The sequence below is a fragment of the Ranitomeya imitator genome, chromosome 5, assembly GCF_032444005.1.
Source record: "Ranitomeya imitator isolate aRanImi1 chromosome 5, aRanImi1.pri, whole genome shotgun sequence".
Classification (NCBI taxonomy): domain Eukaryota; kingdom Metazoa; phylum Chordata; class Amphibia; order Anura; family Dendrobatidae; genus Ranitomeya; species Ranitomeya imitator.
In genome coordinates, this window is record NC_091286.1 from 61,101,768 (window position 1) to 61,121,521 (window position 19,754).

Below are 19,754 nucleotides of genomic sequence, written 5' to 3' on the forward strand. Positions count from 1 at the left end.
GTGTTTTGATTAGGAACCATGTGGTTTTCCTAGATGTCAAAACTTGGAAGTCTTTAGTTGTCTTAACCACCTTCTAAGCAGGAAAATCTTCTGACCAGCATATTCTGAAAGCGAGCAGTATTCCCTCTGCACTCATCACTGGTCCCTAACCATGACAGCCAGAGCTAGTAAATAATATATCAAGATAAATGATAATTGCTCTGTTTAAAGTGTCTCTTAATGAGCATCATCAATTATAAATTAATATTGCAAAGACTGTATCCATAGCCATTCTGTACTAAACATAGCAGCAGGTATCGTATCACAGATATGAGAAACAATTTCTCCTTATACATGGATATAACCAAAGCAAATATATCACGCAAACACTAATTTAGTCTTTTTTTCCTTCCAACTTATTTTCTTCAGTAGTATAGGTAACCACAATGCTGAAATAGCTTTACTCTTCATAGTAAATATCATCCAATTATACTTTAAGTTGTAAGTCAACAATCTGCTCTGCATAGCACAAAAAAGACCTTGTATTATTCTCATATACAGTGCATGCAGCCCGATGGGCACCTCGGATCTTCAACTGGCGCCTACTCTCTTCTTACGATCCGTGTCCTCCTTCCCTGCTTCATGTAGATGGTGCATCTTACGTCATGTACAGCGTCCCCCATCACGCTCCTGCATAGGTGCACTTCTTACTGTCCTGCTGAGGGCAGAGCAAAGAACTGTAGTGCGCATGCGCAGGTTTTACTTCCTGGTTATTGGTTGTGCTCTTTGGCTTTCACCGGCGCATGAGCATTACAGTACATTGATCTGGAGGGCAGTAAGAAGTGTGCCTCTGCAGGAGCACGATGGGGGACACTGTTGATGATGTAGCATCCGTCATCCACACGAATCATAAAAAGAGAGTAGGCTTTGGTTCATTATCAGAAACGTCAAATGGACTGGACCTGTTGTGAATTCCGCTCTTGGGCTCCCTCCGGTGGTTGTAAGTGGTATTTTTGTGAGTTCTGCTCTTGGGTTCCCTCCTGTGGTTTTGAGTGGTATGGCTGCTCCTTGGATTTAGCTTCTGCAGCTGTTTTCACTGATCGTCTTTCGGGCTCGGCTATATTAGTCTGGCCTTAGCCCTCATTCAATGCAAGTTGTCAATTGTTCCAGCCTGGAGTCATTGCTCTTTGGATTTTCCTGACACTCTGACCAGTTCTGCAAAGCTAAGTCCTTGCTTGTCCTTTGCAGTTCACTTATTGTGGACTTTTGTTGTTCAGTACTGTCTTTGTTTTTGCTCATTTGTCCAGCTTATCAGTATGGATCTATTCAGCTAAGCTGGAAGCTCTGGGCAGCAGAGTTTGCCCTCCACACCTTTAGTTAGGTGTGGAGTTTTTTTTGCATTTCTCTGCGGTGGACTTTTCTAGGTTTTATTACTGACCACACAGTGCTCTTTCCTGTACTATTCCTATCTAGCTAGAAGTGGCCTCCTGTGCTAAATCTTGTTTCATACTACGTATGTCATTTCCTTCTCCTCTCACAGTCATTACATGTGGGGGGCTATCTATCCTTTGGGGATTTTCTCTGAGGCAAGATAGTTTTCCTGCTTCTATCTTTAGGGGTAGTTAGCTCTTAGGCTGTGATGAGATGCCTAGGGAGTGTTAGGAGCATTCCACGGCTATTTCTAGTGTTGTGTCGAGCTTAGGGACTGCGGTCAGTATAGTTCCCACCTGCTCAGAGCTAGTCTCATGTCGCTCCTTAATCACCAGACCATAACAGTACAACTGGCCAAAAATGAGCTGAATGCATCTCAAAAGAAGGAAAAGAAAAGGAGTTCTGAGCCATTTTTTTTCTTTGGTTTGTTCTGTCTTTTTTTCTTCCTCTTAATCTCTCGGTGATTCTGGATTTGGATACAGGCATGGATGTTCAGGGGTTATTTTCTCGTGTGGATCAGCTTGCTGCAAGAGTACAGAGTATTCAAGATTATGTTGCTCAGACTTCGGCCTTAGAGCCTAGAATTCCTACTCCGGATTTGTTTTACGGGGATAGATCTAAGTTTTTGAACTTTAAAAATAACTGCAAATTGTTTTTTGCTCTGAAACCCCGTTCCTCTGGTGATCCCATTCAGCAAGTAAAGATAGTTATTTCTCTGCTGCGTGGCGATCCTCAGGACTGGGCATTCTCTCTTGAGTTAGGGAATCCGGCATTGCTTAATGTAGATGCATTTTTTCAATCGCTCGGATTATTGTATGACGAACCTAACTCTGTAGAGCATGCTGAGAAAACACTGTTGGCCCTGTGTCAGGGTCAGGAAGCGGCAGAATTATACTGCCAGAAATTTAGAAAATGGTCTGTGCTCACTACATGGAATGAGGACGCTCTGGCAGCCATTTTCAGAAAGGGTCTTTCTGAAGCCCTTAAAGATGTTATGGTGGGGTTTCCCACGCCTGTTGGTTTGAGCGAATCTATGTCTCTGGCCATTCAGATTGATCGGCGCCTGCGCGAACGCAAAGCGGTGCACTATATGGCAGTGTCCTCTTTGCAGAGTCCTGACTCCATGCAATGTGATAGGATTTTGACTAGAGCGGAACAGAGGGGATAAAGACGTCAGAATGGGCTATGTTTTTACTGTGGCGATTCTGCTCATGCTATTTCTGATTGCCCTAAGCGTATTAAGAGGGTCGCTAGATCTGTTACCATTAGTACTGTGCAGCCTAAGTTTCTCCTGTCTGTGACCCTGATTTGCTCATTGTCATCTTTTTGTGGATTCAGGCGCTGCTCTGAACTTAATGGACTTAGAATTCGCTAGGCGCTGTGGTTTTTCTTTGCAGCCTTTGCAGAGTCCCATACCCTTGAGGGGTATTGATGCTACACCATTGGCCAAGAATAAACCTCAGTATTGGACTCAGCTGACTATGTGCATGGCTCCTGCACATCAGGAAGATTGCCGTTTTCTGGTGTTGCATAATTTACATGATGTTGTTGTACTGGGTTTTCCATGGTTACAAGTACACAATCCAGTGCTGGATTGGAAATCAATGTCTGTGACTAGTTGGGGGTGTCATGGGGTACATAGTGACGTTCCTTTAATGTCAATTTCATCTTCCCCCTCTTCTGATGTTCCTGAATTTTTGTCAGATTTCCAGGATGTATTCGATGAGCCCAAGTCCAGTTCTTTTCCTCCACATAGGGACTGTGATTGTGCTATTGACTTGATTCCTGGCTGTTGACTTGATTCCTGGCTGTAAGTTCCCTAAGGGCCGACTTTTCAATCTGTCTGTGCCAGAGCATGCCGCCATGCGGAGCTATGTTAAGGAGTCTTTAGAGAAGGGGCATATTCGGCCATCTTCGTCACCATTGGGAGCGGGATTTTTTTTTGTTGCCAAGAAGGATGGCTCCTTAAGACCCTGTATTGATTATCGCCTTCTTAATAAGATCACGGTCAAATTCCAATACCCTTTACCTTTGCTCTCTGATTTGTTTGCTAGGATTAAGGGGGCAAGTTGGTTTACCAAGATTGACCTTCGAGGGGCATATAATCTTGTTCGTATTAAACAGGGTGACGAATGGAAAACTGCATTTAATACGCCCGAAGGCCATTTTGAATACCTGGTGATGCCTTTCGGGCTTTCTAATGCTCCTTCTGTATTTCAGTCCTTTATGCATGATATTTTTTGCAATTATCTTGACAAATTCTTGATTGTGTATTTGGATGATATTTTGATTTTTTCCAATGATTGGGAGTCTCATGTGAAGCAGGTTAGGATGGTATTCCAGATCCTTCGTGATAATGCTCTATTTGTGAAGGGGTCTAAGTGCCTATTCGGAGCTCAGAAGGTCTCTTTTTTGGGGTTTATTTTTTCTCCTTCGTCTATAGAAATGGATCCTGTTAAGGTCCAAGCCATTCATGACTGGATTCAACCCACATCTGTGAAGAGCCTTCAGAAATTTTTGGGCTTTGCTAATTTCTATCGCCGTTTCATTGCCAACTTCTCTAGTGTGGTTAAACCCCTGACCGATTTGATGAAGAAAGGCGCTGATGTTACTAATTGGTCCTCTGAGGCTGTTGAGGCCTTTCGGAAACTTAAACGCCGATTTACTTCTGCCCCTGTCTTGCGTCAGCCGGATGTTTCTCTTCCTTTTCAGGTTGAGGTTGACGCTTCTGAGATTGGGGCAGGGGCCGTTTTGTCACAGAGGAATTCTGATGGTTCCTTGATGAAGCCATGTGCCTTCTTTTCCCGAAAGTTTTCGCCTGCAGAACACAATTATGATGTCGGCAATCGGGAGTTGTTGGCTATGAAGTGGGCATTTGAGGAGTGGCGACATTGGCTTGAGGGAGCTAAACACTGTGTTGTGGTCCTGACCGATCATAAGAATCTGATTTACCTTGACAGGCTCGGTGGTCCCTGTTTTTCTCCCATTTTGATTTTGTGGTCTCATATCTTCCGGGATCTAAGAATGTTAAGGCGGATGCCCTCTCTAGGAGTTTTTTGCCTGATTCCCCTGGAGTCCTTGAGCCGGTTGGCATTCTTAGGGAAGGGGTGATTCTATCTGCCATCTCCCCTGATTTGCGGCGGGCGCTTCAGGAATTTCAGGCTGATAAGCCTGACCGCTGTCCTGTAGGGAAGCTGTTTGTTCCTGATAGATGGACAAGTAAGGTAATTTCTGAGGTCCATTGTTCTGTGTTGGCCGGTCATCCTGGGATTTTTGGTACCAGAGATTTGGTTGCTAGGTCCTCTTGGTGGCCTTCCTTGTCGCGGGATGTGCATTCTTTTGTGCAGTCCTGTGGGACCTGTGCCCGGGCTAAGCCTTGTTGGTGGGTTGCTTTTGCCTTTGCCCATTCCGGAGAGGCCTTGGACGCATATTTCCATGGATTTTATTTCGGATCTTCCTGTGTCCCAGAGAATGTCTGTTATCTGTGTGGTTTGTGACCGGTTCTCAAAAATGGTCCATTTGGTACCTTTGCCTAAATTGCCTTCCTCCTCTGATTTGGTTCCATTGTTTTTTCAACATGTGGTTCATTTGCATGGCATTCCGGAGAATATTGTGTCTGATAGAGGTTCCCAGTTTGTTTCCAGGTTTTGGCGGGCCTTTTGTGCTAGGATGGGTATTGATTTGTCTTTTTCTTCGGCGTTCCATCCTCAGACAAATGGCCAAACTGAGCTAACTAATCAAACCTTGGAAACCTATTTGAGATGCTTTGTGTCTGCTGATCAGGATGATTGGGTGACTTTTTTGCCGTTGGCCGAGTTTGCCCTTAATAATCGGGCCAGTTCGGCTACTTTGGTTTCGCCTTTCTTTTGTAATTTTGGTTTCCATCCTCGTTTTTCTTCAGGGCAGGTTGAGCCTTCTGATTGTCCTGGGGTGGATTCTGTGGTGGACAGGTTGCGGCGGATTTGGGCTCATGTGGTGGACAATTTAACGTTGTCCCAGGAAAGGGCTCAGTGTTTTGCTAACCGCCGTCGGTGTGTTGGTCCTCGGCTTCGTGTGGGAGATTTGGTCTGGTTGTCCTCTCGTCATGTCCCTATGAAGGTTTCTTCCCCTAAATTCAAGCCTCGGTTTATTGGTACTTATAAGATTTCTGAGATTATCAATCCTGTGTCTTTTCGTTTGGCCCTTCCAGCCTCTTTTGCCATCCACAATGTTTTCCATAGATCTTTGTTGCGGAGATATGTGGTGCCCGTTGTTCCATCTGTTGATCCTCCTGCCCCGGTGTTGGTTGAGGGGGAGTTGGAATATGTGGTTGAGAAAATTTTGGATTCTCGTTTTTCAAGGCGGAAGCTGTTATGTTTGCTAATGACAGGTGTTATGAAGGCAATCCAGAAACACAGTGTGCTTAGCGATCAGAGCGCACACAGTGATCTGACAAATACCCAAAAATACAAGAACGAGCTCTGAGACGTGGAAACTCTGTAGACTGCACACCTGATCCTATCCTAAACACAACTAAAAGCGGCTGTGGATTGCGCCTAACAACTACCTAGGCAACTCGGCACAGCCTAAGAAACTAGCTAGCCTGAAGATAGAAAAATAGGCCTGACTTGCCCCAGAGAAATTCCCCAAAGGAAAAGGCAGCCCCCCACATATAATGACTGTGAGTAAGATGAAAAAACAAAACGTAGGGATGAAACAGATTCAGCAAAGTGGGGCCCGATATTCTAGGACAGAGCGAGGACAGTAAAGCGAACTTTGCAGTCTACAAAAAACCCTAAAGCAAAACCACGCAAAGGGGGCAAAAAAAACCCACCGTGCCGAACTAACGGCACGGCGGTACACCCTTTGCGTCTCAGAGCTTCCAGCAAAACAAAAGACAAGCTGGACAGAAAAAAAGCAACAAAAAAAAAACAAAAAGCACTTAGCTATACAGAGCAGCAGGTCACAGGAACAATCAGGAGAAGCTCAGATCCAACACTGAAACATTGACAAGGAGCAAGAATAGCAGCATCAGGCGGAGTTAAGTAATGAAGCAGCTAACGAGCTCACCAGAACACCTGAGGGAGGAAGCTCAGAAGCTGCAGTACCACTTATGACCACAGGAGTGAATTCAGCCACAGAATTCACAACAGTACCCCCCCCTTGAGGAGGGGTCACCGAACCCTCACCAGAGCCCCCAGGCCGACCAGGATGAGCCGCATGAAAGGCACGAACAAGATCGGAAGCATGAACATCAGAGGCCAAAACCCAGGAATTATCTTCCTGAGCATAACCCTTCCATTTAACCAGATACTGGAGTTTCCGTCTAGAAACACGAGAATCCAAAATCTTCTCCACAATATACTCCAATTCCCCCTCCACCAAAACCGGGGCAGGAGGCTCAACAGATGGAACCATAGGTGCCACGTATCTCCGCAACAACGACCTATGGAATACATTATGTATGGAAAAGGAGTCTGGGAGGGTCAAACGAAAAGACACAGGATTGAGAACCTCAGAAATCCTATACGGACCAATAAAACGAGGTTTAAATTTAGGAGAGGAAACCTTCATAGGAATATGACGAGAAGATAACCAAACCAGATCCCCAACACGAAGTCGGGGACCCACACGGCGTCTGCGATTAGCGAAAAGTTGAGCTTTCTCCTGGGACAAGATCAAATTGTCCACTACCTGAGTCCAGATCTGCTGCAACCTATCCACCACAGAATCCACACCAGGACAGTCCGAAGACTCAACCTGTCCTGAAGAGAAACGAGGATGGAACCCAGAATTGCAAAAAAATGGAGAAACCAAGGTAGCCGAGCTGGCCCGATTATTAAGGGCGAACTCAGCCAACGGCAAAAAGGACACCCAATCATCCTGGTCTGCAGAAACAAAACATCTCAGATATGTTTCCAAGGTCTGATTGGTTCGTTCGGTCTGGCCATTAGTCTGAGGATGGAAAGCCGAGGAAAAGGATAGGTCAATGCCCATCCTACCACAAAAGGCTCGCCAAAACCTTGAAACAAACTGGGAACCTCTGTCAGAAACAATATTCTCAGGAATGCCATGCAACCGAACCACATGCTGAAAGAACAAAGGTACCAAATCAGAGGAGGAAGGCAATTTAGCCAAGGGCACCAGATGGACCATTTTAGAAAAGCGATCACAGACCACCCAAATGACTGACATCTTTTGAGAAACGGGAAGGTCAGAAATGAAATCCATCGAAATATGTGTCCAAGGCCTCTTTGGGACCGGCAAGGGCAAAAGCAACCCACTGGCACGAGAACAGCAGGGCTTAGCCCTAGCACAAATCCCACAGGACTGCACAAAAGTACGTACATCCCGTGACAGAGATGGCCACCAGAAGGATCTAGCCACTAACTCTCTGGTACCAAAGATTCCAGGATGACCAGCCAACACCGAACAATGAAGTTCAGAGATAAGTTTATTAGTCCACCTATCAGGGACGAACAGTTTCTCTGCTGGACAACGATCAGGTTTATTCGCCTGAAATTTTTGCAGCACCCGCCGCAAATCAGGGGAGATGGCAGACACAATGACTCCTTCCTTGAGGATACCCGCTGGCTCAGACAAACCCGGAGAGTCGGGCACAAAACTCCTAGACAGAGCATCCGCCTTCACATTTTTAGAGCCCGGAAGGTACGAAATCACAAAATCGAAGCGGGCAAAAAATAACGACCAACGGGCCTGTCTAGGATTCAAGCGCTTGGCAGACTCGAGATAAGTCAAGTTCTTATGATCAGTCAATACCACCACGCGATGCTTAGCTCCTTCAAGCCAATGACGCCACTCCTCGAATGCCCACTTCATGGCCAGCAACTCTCGATTGCCCACATCATAATTACGCTCAGCGGGCGAAAACTTCCTGGAAAAGAAAGCACATGGCTTCATCACTGAGCAATCAGAACCTCTCTGTGACAAAACCGCCCCTGCTCCAATCTCAGAAGCATCAACCTCGACCTGGAACGGAAGAGAAACATCTGGCTGACACAACACAGGGGCAGAACAAAAACGACGCTTCAACTCCTGAAAAGCTTCCACAGCAGCAGAAGACCAATTAACCAAATCAGCACCCTTCTTGGTCAAATCGGTCAATGGTTTGGCAATGCTAGAAAAATTACAGATGAAGCGACGATAAAAATTAGCAAAGCCCAGGAACTTTTGCAGACTTTTCAGAGATGTCGGCTGAATCCAATCCTCAATGGCTTGGACCTTAACTGGATCCATCTCGATAGTAGAAGGGGTAAAGATGAACCCCAAAAATGAAATTTTCTGCACACCGAAGAGACACTTTGATCCCTTCACAAACAAAGAGTTAGCACGCAGGACCTGAAAAACCATTCTGACCTGCTTCACATGAGACTCCCAATCATCTGAGAAGATCAAAATGTCATCCAAGTAAACAATCAGGAATTTATCCAGATACTCACGGAAGATGTCATGCATAAAAGACTGAAACACAGATGGAGCATTGGCAAGTCCGAACGGCATCACTAGATACTCAAAATGACCCTCGGGCGTATTGAATGCAGTTTTCCATTCATCTCCTTGCCTGATTCTCACCAGATTATACGCACCACGAAGATCTATCTTAGTGAACCAACTAGCCCCCTTAATCCGAGCAAACAAGTCAGATAACAATGGCAAGGGATACTGAAATTTAACAGTGATCTTATTAAGAAGGCGGTAATCAATACACGGTCTCAGCGAACCATCCTTCTTGGCTACAAAGAAGAACCCTGCTCCCAGTGGTGATGACGATGGGCGAATATGTCCCTTCTCCAGGGATTCCTTCACATAACTGCGCATAGCGGCGTGTTCGGGCACGGATAAATTAAATAATCGACCTTTAGGGAATTTACTACCAGGAATCAAATTGATAGCACAATCACAATCCCTATGCGGAGGTAGAGCATCGGACTTGGGCTCTTCAAATACATCCTGATAATCAGACAAGAACTCTGGGACCTCAGAAGGGGTGGATGACGAAATCGACAAAAATGGAACATCACCATGTACCCCCTGACAACCCCAGCTGGATACCGACATGGAATTCCAATCCAATACTGGATTATGGGTTTGTAGCCATGGCAACCCCAACACGACCACATCATGCAGATTATGCAACACCAGAAAGCGAATAACTTCCTGATGTGCAGGAGCCATGCACATGGTCAGCTGGGCCCAGTATTGAGGTTTATTCTTGGCCAAAGGTGTAGCATCAATTCCTCTCAATGGAATAGGACACTGCAAAGGCTCCAAGAAAAACCCACAACGTTTAGCATAATCCAAATCCATCAGATTCAGGGCAGCGCCCGAATCCACAAACGCCATGACAGAAAATGACGACAAAGAGCATATCAAGGTAATGGACAGAAGGAATTTGGACTGTACAGTACCAATGACGGCAGACCTAGCGGACCGCTTAGTGCGCTTAGGACAATCAGAAATAGCATGAGTGGAATCACCACAGTAGAAACACAGACCATTCAGACGTCTGTATTCCTGCCGTTCAACTCTAGTCATAGTCCTATCGCACTGCATAGGCTCAGGTTTAACCTCAGGCAGTACCGCCAAATGGTGCACAGATTTACGCTCGCGCAAGCGTCGACCGATCTGAATGGCCAAAGACAAAGACTCATTCAAACCAGCAGGCATAGGAAATCCCACCATGACATCCTTAAGAGCCTCAGAGAGACCCTTTCTGAACAAAGCTGCCAGCGCAGATTCATTCCACTGAGTGAGTACTGACCATTTCCTAAATTTCTGACAATATACTTCTATATCATCCTGACCCTGGCACAAAGCCAGCAAATTTTTCTCAGCCTGATCCACTGAATTAGGCTCATCGTACAGCAATCCGAGCGCCAGGAAAAACGCATCGACACTACTCAATGCAGGGTCTCCTGGCGCAAGAGAAAATGCCCAGTCTTGAGGGTCGCCGCGCAAAAAAGAAATAATAATCAAAACCTGTTGAATAGGATTACCAGAAGAATGAGGTTTCAAGGCCAGAAATAGCTTACAATTATTTTTGAAACTTAGAAACTTAGTTCTATCTCCAAAAAACAAATCAGGAATAGGAATTCTTGGTTCTAACATAGATTTCTGATCAATAGTATCTTGAATTTTTTGTACATTTATAACGAGATTATCCATTGAAGAGCACAGACCCTGAATATCCATGTCCACACCTGTGTCCAGAATCACCCAAATGTCTAGGGGGAAAAAAAAAAAGTGAACACAGAGCAGAAAAAAAAAATGATGTCAGAACTTTTTCTTTCCCTCTATTGAGAATCATTAGTCTGGCTCCTTGTACTGTTATGTTTGCTAATGACAGGTGTTATGAAGGCAATCCAGAAACACAGTGTGCTTAGCGATCAGAGCGCACACAGTGATCTGACAAATACCCAAAAATACAAGAACGAGCTCTGAGACGTGGAAACTCTGTAGACTGCACACCTGATCCTATCCTAAACACAACTAAAAGCGGCTGTGGATTGCGCCTAACAACTACCTAGGCAACTCGGCACAGCCTAAGAAACTAGCTAGCCTGAAGATAGAAAAATAGGCCTGACTTGCCCCAGAGAAATTCCCCAAAGGAAAAGGCAGCCCCCCACATATAATGACTGTGAGTAAGATGAAAAGACAAAACGTAGGGATGAAATAGATTCAGCAAAGTGGGGCCCGATATTCTAGGACAGAGCGAGGACAGTAAAGCGAACTTTGCAGTCTACAAAAAACCCTAAAGCAAAACCACGCAAAGGGGGCAAAAAAAAACCACCGTGCCGAACTAACGGCACGGCGGTACACCCTTTGCGTCTCAGAGCTTCCAGCAAAACAAAAGACAAGCTGGACAGAAAAAAAGCAACAAAAAAAAACCAAAAAGCACTTAGCTATACAGAGCAGCAGGTCACAGGAACAATCAGGAGAAGCTCAGATCCAACACTGAAACATTGACAAGGAGCAAGAATAGCAGCATCAGGCGGAGTTAAGTAATGAAGCAGCTAACGAGCTCACCAGAACACCTGAGGGAGGAAGCTCAGAAGCTGCAGTACCACTTGTGACCACAGGAGTGAATTCAGCCACAGAATTCACAACAGGAAGCTTCAGTATCTTGTCAAGTGGAAGGGTTATGGCCAGGAGGATAATTCTTGGGTTGTTGCCTCCGATGTTCATGCCGCCGATTTGGTTTGTGCTCTTCATTTGGCTCGTCCTGATCGGCCTGGGGGCTCTGGTGAGGGTTCGGTGACCCCTCCTCAAGGGGGGGTACTGTTGTGAATTCCGCTCTTGGGCTCCCTCCGGTGGTTGTAAGTGGTATTTTTGTGAGTTCTGCTCTTGGGCTCCCTCCTGTGGTTTTGAGTGGTATGGCTGCTCCTTGGATTTTTTCACTGATCATCTTTCGGGCTCGGCTATATTAGTCTGGCCTTAGCCCTCATTCAATGCCAGTTGTCAATTGTTCCAGCCTGGAGTCATTGCTCTTTGGATTTTCCTGACACTCTGACCAGTTCTGCAAAGCTAAGTCCTTGCTTGTCCTTTGCAGTTCACTTATTGTGGACTTTTGTTGTTCAGTACTGTCTTTGTTTTTGCTCATTTGTCCAGCTTATCAGTATGGATCTATTCAGCTAAGCTGGAAGCTTTGGGCAGCAGAGTTTGCCCTCCACACCTTTAGTTAGGTGTGGAGTTTTTTTGCATTTCTCTGCGGTGGACTTTTTCTAGGTTTTATTACTGACCGCACAGTGCTCTTTCCTGTACTATTCCTATCTAGCTAGAATTGGCCTCCTGTGCTAAATCTTGTTTCATACTACGTATGTCATTTCCTTCTCCTCTCACAGTCATTACATGTGGGGGGCTATCTATCCTTTGGGGATTTTCTCTGAGGCAAGATAGTTTTCCTGCTTCTATCTTTAGGGGTAGTTAGCTCTTAGGCTGTGACGAGATGCTTAGGGAGTGTTAGGAGCATTCCACGGCTATTTCTAGTGTTGTGTCGAGCTTAGGGACTGCGGTCAGTATAGTTCCCACCTGCTCAGAGCTAGTCTCATGTCGCTCCTTAATCACCAGACCATAACATGGACCATGACATCTGATGATATAATAAAAGATCTTTTTGTGCAATGCAGAGGGGATTGGGGATGTACATACAGCTTAATAGAATGCTGTAAAAGAAGCCTGAGAGGTGGTGGGCGTACTTTATTTTGGGAAAACCTAGTGATAGGTTCCCTTTAATGAATTTACCCCACCCCTTTTTTCTAGACTAAACCCTGTCTCACACTCTAAATGTGGGTGTGGGTGTCAGAGGTCAGCCTGATCATTTGTCACCCCGATTCCACACAATCTTTATGGGAGGTTCTGGGAGGCTTAAAGTGAACCTGTCACCAGGAATAACGCTGCCAACCTTCAGATATGGAGATAATCTGCAGGTTAACAGTGTTATTATGCTGTCCAGTGTCTGAACCCAACCAAATGCAGCAGGGAGAAAATGATCTTTATCCCCCTCAGCAGCATTCAGTATTCAGTCATTGGGCGGGGGTGGCGCTGGTTCAGTCATGCTCTGAGTATACTCAGAACGATGACTGAACCAGCTCCGGTGCCACTCTCCATAGCGGAATACCCAATGCTGGCAGGGGGGATAAAGATAATATTCTCCCTGTTGCATTCGGCTGCATGCAGGAGAGCATCATAACGCTGTTAACCTACAGATTAACTCCATATCCGTATGATAACAGCGTTATTTCTGGTGACAGGTTCCCATTAAGTGCAGCGAGATGAAAAAAAATTGATAAATGTAAAATATTGCACTCAGGCAAACATATTGCTGCATATACATTAAATGGAACCTTTCAGCCGATTCATGCTGCCCAAAACACAGGCAGCATGAATCAGAACCTGGCTGCACAATTGTAACCATGTATATCTTTCTCTGAAATGCTCTAGAATTTTGAAAAAACATAGTATGAAGAATTAATAAAAAGCTGGACGGAAAGTAAAAGCTCAATAGTGTCTTATCTGGGTATTAAGAGATACCTCTAATCAGATAGAGCCCAAACACAGGCTCATAGAAATATTAGCTGCTGCATATCCACCGGTCTCCTCATGACCAGCCAGAGTAAAAAAAAAGGGATAAAAAGGTGGATTAACGCCGTGCTGCTTGAAAGATAGAAGTCCAAATGGATATTCAGATGAAAAAGTGGCTTTATTCAATGTGTTTCGGAGTACTCTGACTCCTTCATCAAGAAACCACAAAAGTACATACCTTTAATCCAACTTTTTATCCCATTTTTTTTTTATTATGAAGAATTGGCAGAAGTGAGACAGAGAGACTTACTCAATGATTGTGGAGATGGAAAACGACTCTTCCGTACAAATTGTGCTCCATTGGGGACCACTGATCTGTGATGGCCCGGGTACTGTCCATCTTTTTACAGGATATGATAATCCGCTAGATGTCATAGTAGGACATCATGGGGAAGCCTGCATGAAATTAGGCCTAATATGACATTAGGCCTATCGCTGATGTTTCATGTTAGCACATGGGGTATAGTTAAATAGTATGATTGAAAAAAACACATGTCCAGTTCAACCAAGGGATGGGAAAAAGATAACGGGAATGAGATTTAGGCACATTTTTTATTTTAACGGACATCGGCTCGATCTTAATCCATGGCGACTTGATGGAAGATCAATCTTGCAGAAGTCTGGATAGGTTCACCATGGTCTTCTCCGCCATTATCTTGATAGTACCAAAAATGCATGTGTCTGTTCTACGTGCAAAAATTGGGGAAAAAAATATGCATCAAAGCTAAAAAACAGAAATGCAAACAAAAATAGCGACACTATTCAACATAAAAAAACAATAAGTTAACAAAAGTACAAATAGAAAATAGATTGCCTTGATGGTAAAATGCAAAGTCTAAATGGTACATTTTGGATGTGCTTCACTATTATTATTACGCAAATGGCCAAATACAGGAAGTCATGTAAAAGATACACACGAGCCGCATGGAAATGATGAAATTAAAGGCAGACTTAGGAATGTGAATGCGTTGTATTTGTTGCTGGCTGGCATTGGCTCCTGTGTGGTATGGGTATTCCCAGAATATTTTATGTCACTCCTGGATCATCGACTATGTGACTCTGCCAGAGTAATGCTGCAAAGTGTTATTTGCAAAGCAAAACACAATTAGTTATGAATCTCATCTCTCAACATGTCTGCCCACACAAAGATGTAGGTCAGCAACATAAAAACTATAAAGGCATGCAAGAGAGAGCGGTATATCTGGGAAGACTTGAATTTAAGCCCACGATTGCTTGGTCAGAAATTGTGAAGTACTGAAATCTTGGATAGCGCATGTATGTGACAAAGTTCAACAAAACCTCAACTAAAAATATGAATGAATCCAAACAAACTCTGAACTGTAAAGCCCATAGTGAATTTGGGTGTTAATGCCCACCAGCTGATTTTTTGCTTTTCTCATTAGGACACAAGGCAGCCATGAAAGTTTTACCTTTTATTGTTACTTGGCAATGGCAATGACATTATAAACATTACAGTCTTGGATTTGAATTGCAACTTAGTTTGGCAAAAATATATTTCTACCATTCCTATTGCAATTCTTCTGTTGTTATTGGATTTTTATATATTTATACTTCGTTATCATTTCATTTTATATTATCGTTTAAATTCTCTTTTTTTTTTCCTTTTTTTGTGTTTTATTGCTTGAAGCCTTTGAAGCTCACAGTGCACATTGGAGTATCGCTGTTCAATGTGTAGAGTCCCTATCCCCTTCATGTTTTTTAAACAACTCATGGACAATATTGGAGAGGGAACTCTTGGGATACAGCTGATTAGATTCTGGCAGAAAGGACCAAACATCTGCTTCAAACCAAAGACATCTGCATATTTCACATTTATTTTTCATAATTTGCAGAAGCAACCTGCCAAAATTTAGCAAGGGAGAATAAACTAGCAGATAATTAGCTAAAGTTAGCTTGCTTTAGAAGTATTAGCTTGAAGAAAGCAGCTCACCTGGGAGAACATGAAGGAATATGTGCAACTTTGGTTTGCTTTTGTAAATTGAATTTTAGGTGTTGAGTACCAGGCCAAAATTCACTCTAATGCACATTGGCAGTAAATGTAGTTGCCAATAGTTTGCAAAAAAAAAATAAAAAATCTTGAGTGCAAACAATTCCGTTCTCTAAAATAGAAAATAAATTAAAGATCCATCAAACGGAGACTTGGTAATTTGATTCAATGTTCTTATTGAATTTATTACTCAGTAAATTAGTAAACTTCTGTTGTATTGTTCTACTACGTTGTATACAGTTACAGGTTTTTTTTTATTATAATTTTTTATTGATTGGCATAAAATCAGAAAAGATTTGCCTCTCTCTGGATTTATGCTGTATAATTTATGTTTAGGCTCATCTTTTTATGTATTTTGGTACACATTATGAATAAAGCTGCCTGTATTTTACGCTTTTAAATGTCTGTTCGGACTCTTGCTCATTACAGCTACTTGCATTCTGAATTATACAAATGTATAATATACCACCCACGTCTATGGGCACAAACTGTACATCTATATGCCTCCAATTTCACTATTAAAAATGATAAATTGTAATGTTTTACCGTGAGGATATTCTTCAAGGCTTCTAGAGGAGAATACCTCCAAATCAGGATTTTATATAGATGCATTATGTAGCAGCACATTAACTGCCTACACATAATAGAAGTTTACAGAATCGGTGCACATAGCCTGATATATGCATAACTTATACTAAAGGGAATCTGTCAGTAGGATCGTTCCTCCTAAGCCGCCTATATGGGCATGCAGGTTATAGGAAACTGAATAATATTATACCTTAATATCTGCAATCCGGAGTCTTATTCCACAGAAATCTAAATGTTTCTTATACAGTGCAGACCAAAAGTTTGGACACACCTTCTCATTTAAAAATTTTTCTGTATTTTCATGACTATGAAATTTGCACATTCACACTGAAGGCATCAAAACTATGAATTAACACACGTGGAATTATATACTTAACAAAAAAAGTGTGAAACAACTGAAATTATGTCTTATATTCTAGGTTCTTCAAAGTAGCCACCTTTTACTTTGATGACTGCTTTGCACACTCTTGGCATTCTCTTGATCAGCTTCAAGAGGTAGTCACCGGAAATGGTTTTCAATTCATAGGTGTGCCCTGTCAGGTTTACTAAGTGGGATTTCTTGCCTTATAAATGGGGTTGGGACCATCAGTTGTGTTGTGCAGAAGTCTGGTGGATACACAGCTGATAGTCCTACTAAATACACTGTTAGAATTTGTATTATGGCAAGAAAAAAGCAGCTAATTAAAGAAAAATGAGTGGCCATCATTACATTAAGAAATGAAGATCAGTCAGTCCGAAAAATTGGGCAAACTTTGTCCCCAAATGCAGTGGCAAAAACCATCAAGCGCTACAAAGGCTCACATGAGGACCGCCACAGGAAAGGAAGACCAAGAGTCACCTCTGCTTATGAGGATAATTTTATCTGAGTCACTAGCCTCAGAAATCGCGACCAGGTCAATGCCACACAGAGTTCTAGCAGCAGACACATCTCTACAACAACTGTTAAGAGGAGACTTTGTGCAGCAGGCCTTCATGGTATAATAGCTGCTAGGAAACTACTGCTAAGGACAGGCAACAAGCAGAAGAGACTTGCTTGGGCTAAAGAACACAAGGAATGGACATTAGACCAGTGGAAATCTGTGCTTTGGTCTGATGAGTCCAAATTTGAGATCTTTGGTTCCAACCATTGAGTCTTTGCGCTACGCAGAAAAGATGAACGGATGGACTCTACATGCCTGGTTCCCACCGTGAAGCATGGATGAGAAGGTGTGATGATGTGGGGGTGCTTTGCTGGTAACACTGTTGGGGATTTATTCAAAACTGAAGACATACTGAACCAGCATGGCTACCACAGCATCTTGCAGCGGCATGCTATTCTATCCGGTTTGCGTTTAGTTGGACCATCATTTATTTTTCAACAGGACAATGACGCCAAACACATCTCCAGGCTGTGTAAGGGCTATTTGACCAAGAATGAGAGTGATGGGGTGCTACACCAGATGACCTGGCCTCCACAGTCACCAGACCTGAACCCAATCGAGATGGATTGGGGTGAGCTGGACCGCAGAGTGAAGGCAAAAGGGCCAACAAGTGCTAAGCATATCTGGGAACTCCATCAAGATTGTTGGAAGACCATTCCCGGTGACTACCTCTTCAAGCTCCTCAAGAGAATGCCAAGAGCGTGCCAAGCAGTCATCAAAGCAAAAGGTGGCTACTTTGAATAACCTAAAATATAAGACATAATTTCAGTTGCTTCACACTTTTTTGTTAAGTATATAATTCCACATGTGTTACTTCATAGTTTTGATGCCTTCAGTGTGAATGTACAATTTTCATAGTTATGAAAATACAGAAAAATCTTTAAATGAGAAGATGTGTCCAACTTTTTGATCTGTACTGTATGTAAATTAGATGTTAAGATCTACAGGCCAAAAACAGATCTCCCAGAGAATCTGCCTCTGGAGATTACTTTAATTAAAAGAGAACATTACTAATGTGATGTGTAATGACCAAGGTCTGGTCTCCTGATTTCACTGCAGAGCTGTGTGTGATTATCACTGACACATCTGCAGGTTCGTCTTACTGCTTTAACTTTCATCTCACAGACAGCCAGGGTTACAATACAGCAGAGATGTGAGAGCTGGAGCAAATGTGTTTGTAAGGAGACAAAGGTCAATTCTACTGTTTTGTGTTAGTTACTTTTCTCACACTGGTAACTTTCCCTTATCAATCATAATAAGCTCTGAAGGCACATTCTCATCAAGATCAGTGTCCGGCCCATAGTCTTGAACAGTTCATTTACATCTAAGAAAAACGTGGATTTCTCTGAAAAAAAAGACATCAGATTACAAACATCAAGGTATCATTCTCTTCAGCTTCCTATAACCTACATGGCCATACAGACATCTCATGCTATCAAAGCAACCTGGACTTCCATAACACTTCAGCAGTGCCACAAGCTGATCGTCTCCATGCCACGCCACATTGATGTAGTAATTGATGCAAAAGTAGCCCCAACCAAGTATTCAGTGCACTTACTGAACATACATTTCAGTAGGCCAACATTTTAGATTTTAAAATCATTTTTTCATGCTGGTATTATAAAGTATTCTAATTTACTGAAATAATGACTTTTGGGTTTTCATTGGCTGTAAGTCATAATCATCAACATTAAATTAATATTAATTCAACATCAACATTTAATTAACATTAAATTCTAATTTACTGAGATAATGACTTTTGGGTTTTCATTGGCTGTAAGTCATAATCATCAACATTAACAGAAATAAACACTTGAAATAGATCACTCTGTAATGACTCTATATAATATATGAGTTCCACATTTTGTATTGAAGAACTCAAATAAATTAACTTTTTGATGATATTCTAATTTTGTGAGATTCCCTTGTACCTTTCTGATTCTCATCTTGATGACAAATCTGACTGCAAATATTATTTTACCAATGGAATAGGTTCAATGAGGTTGTGTCGCTGCATCAACATTTTTAATAAATATCTTCTCTTTGGTGTTGCGACTACTTACTGGGTAGATGGAAAGATTTGTCATCCATATAATTTCTAAAGATTAATTAATTGTGCTGTTTCAGGATTATCTATATCACCAAAATGGTATACAAGAAAAAGAGTTCATGTTATAGAGGCAGACAGTAAATATTATGCTAGGCTGAAAGGCATGAGGGTCTTATCATTGCAAGTTTCATCTCTCTTTTCCATAGATTATGTGGACTTGAAAAGGATAGCAAAGCAGTGAGGGGAAAATGGAAGGAGCCATAATCCCATTTCTTATAAAGAAATGGAAAGGGATTATGAAACACAGCAAGTGCACTTCCATTGCATTTTCTCCTGTTTATTGTTAACCCCTTCACCGCCTGGCCATTTTCTGTTTTTTTTTAATGTTGTTGTTTTTTCCTCCCCTTCTTTTTGTCAATATAGCCGTTTGAGAGCTTGTTTTTTGCAGTACGAGTTGACCTTTTGAATGGCTTCATGGATTTTACCGTATAGTGCAGTGAAATTGCAAAAAAAAGTGCAATTTCACAATAGTTTGGGGCTTTTTTTTAGTTGCCATGTTCACTATTTGGTAAAACTAACCTGGCAGTATGTTTCCCCAAGTCAGTATGAGTATGCAGATATCAAACATTTTTAGCTCATTTTTTATTTAGGTGGTGGAAAAAAAATCAGAAATTTGTATGAAAAATTGTTTTTTTTG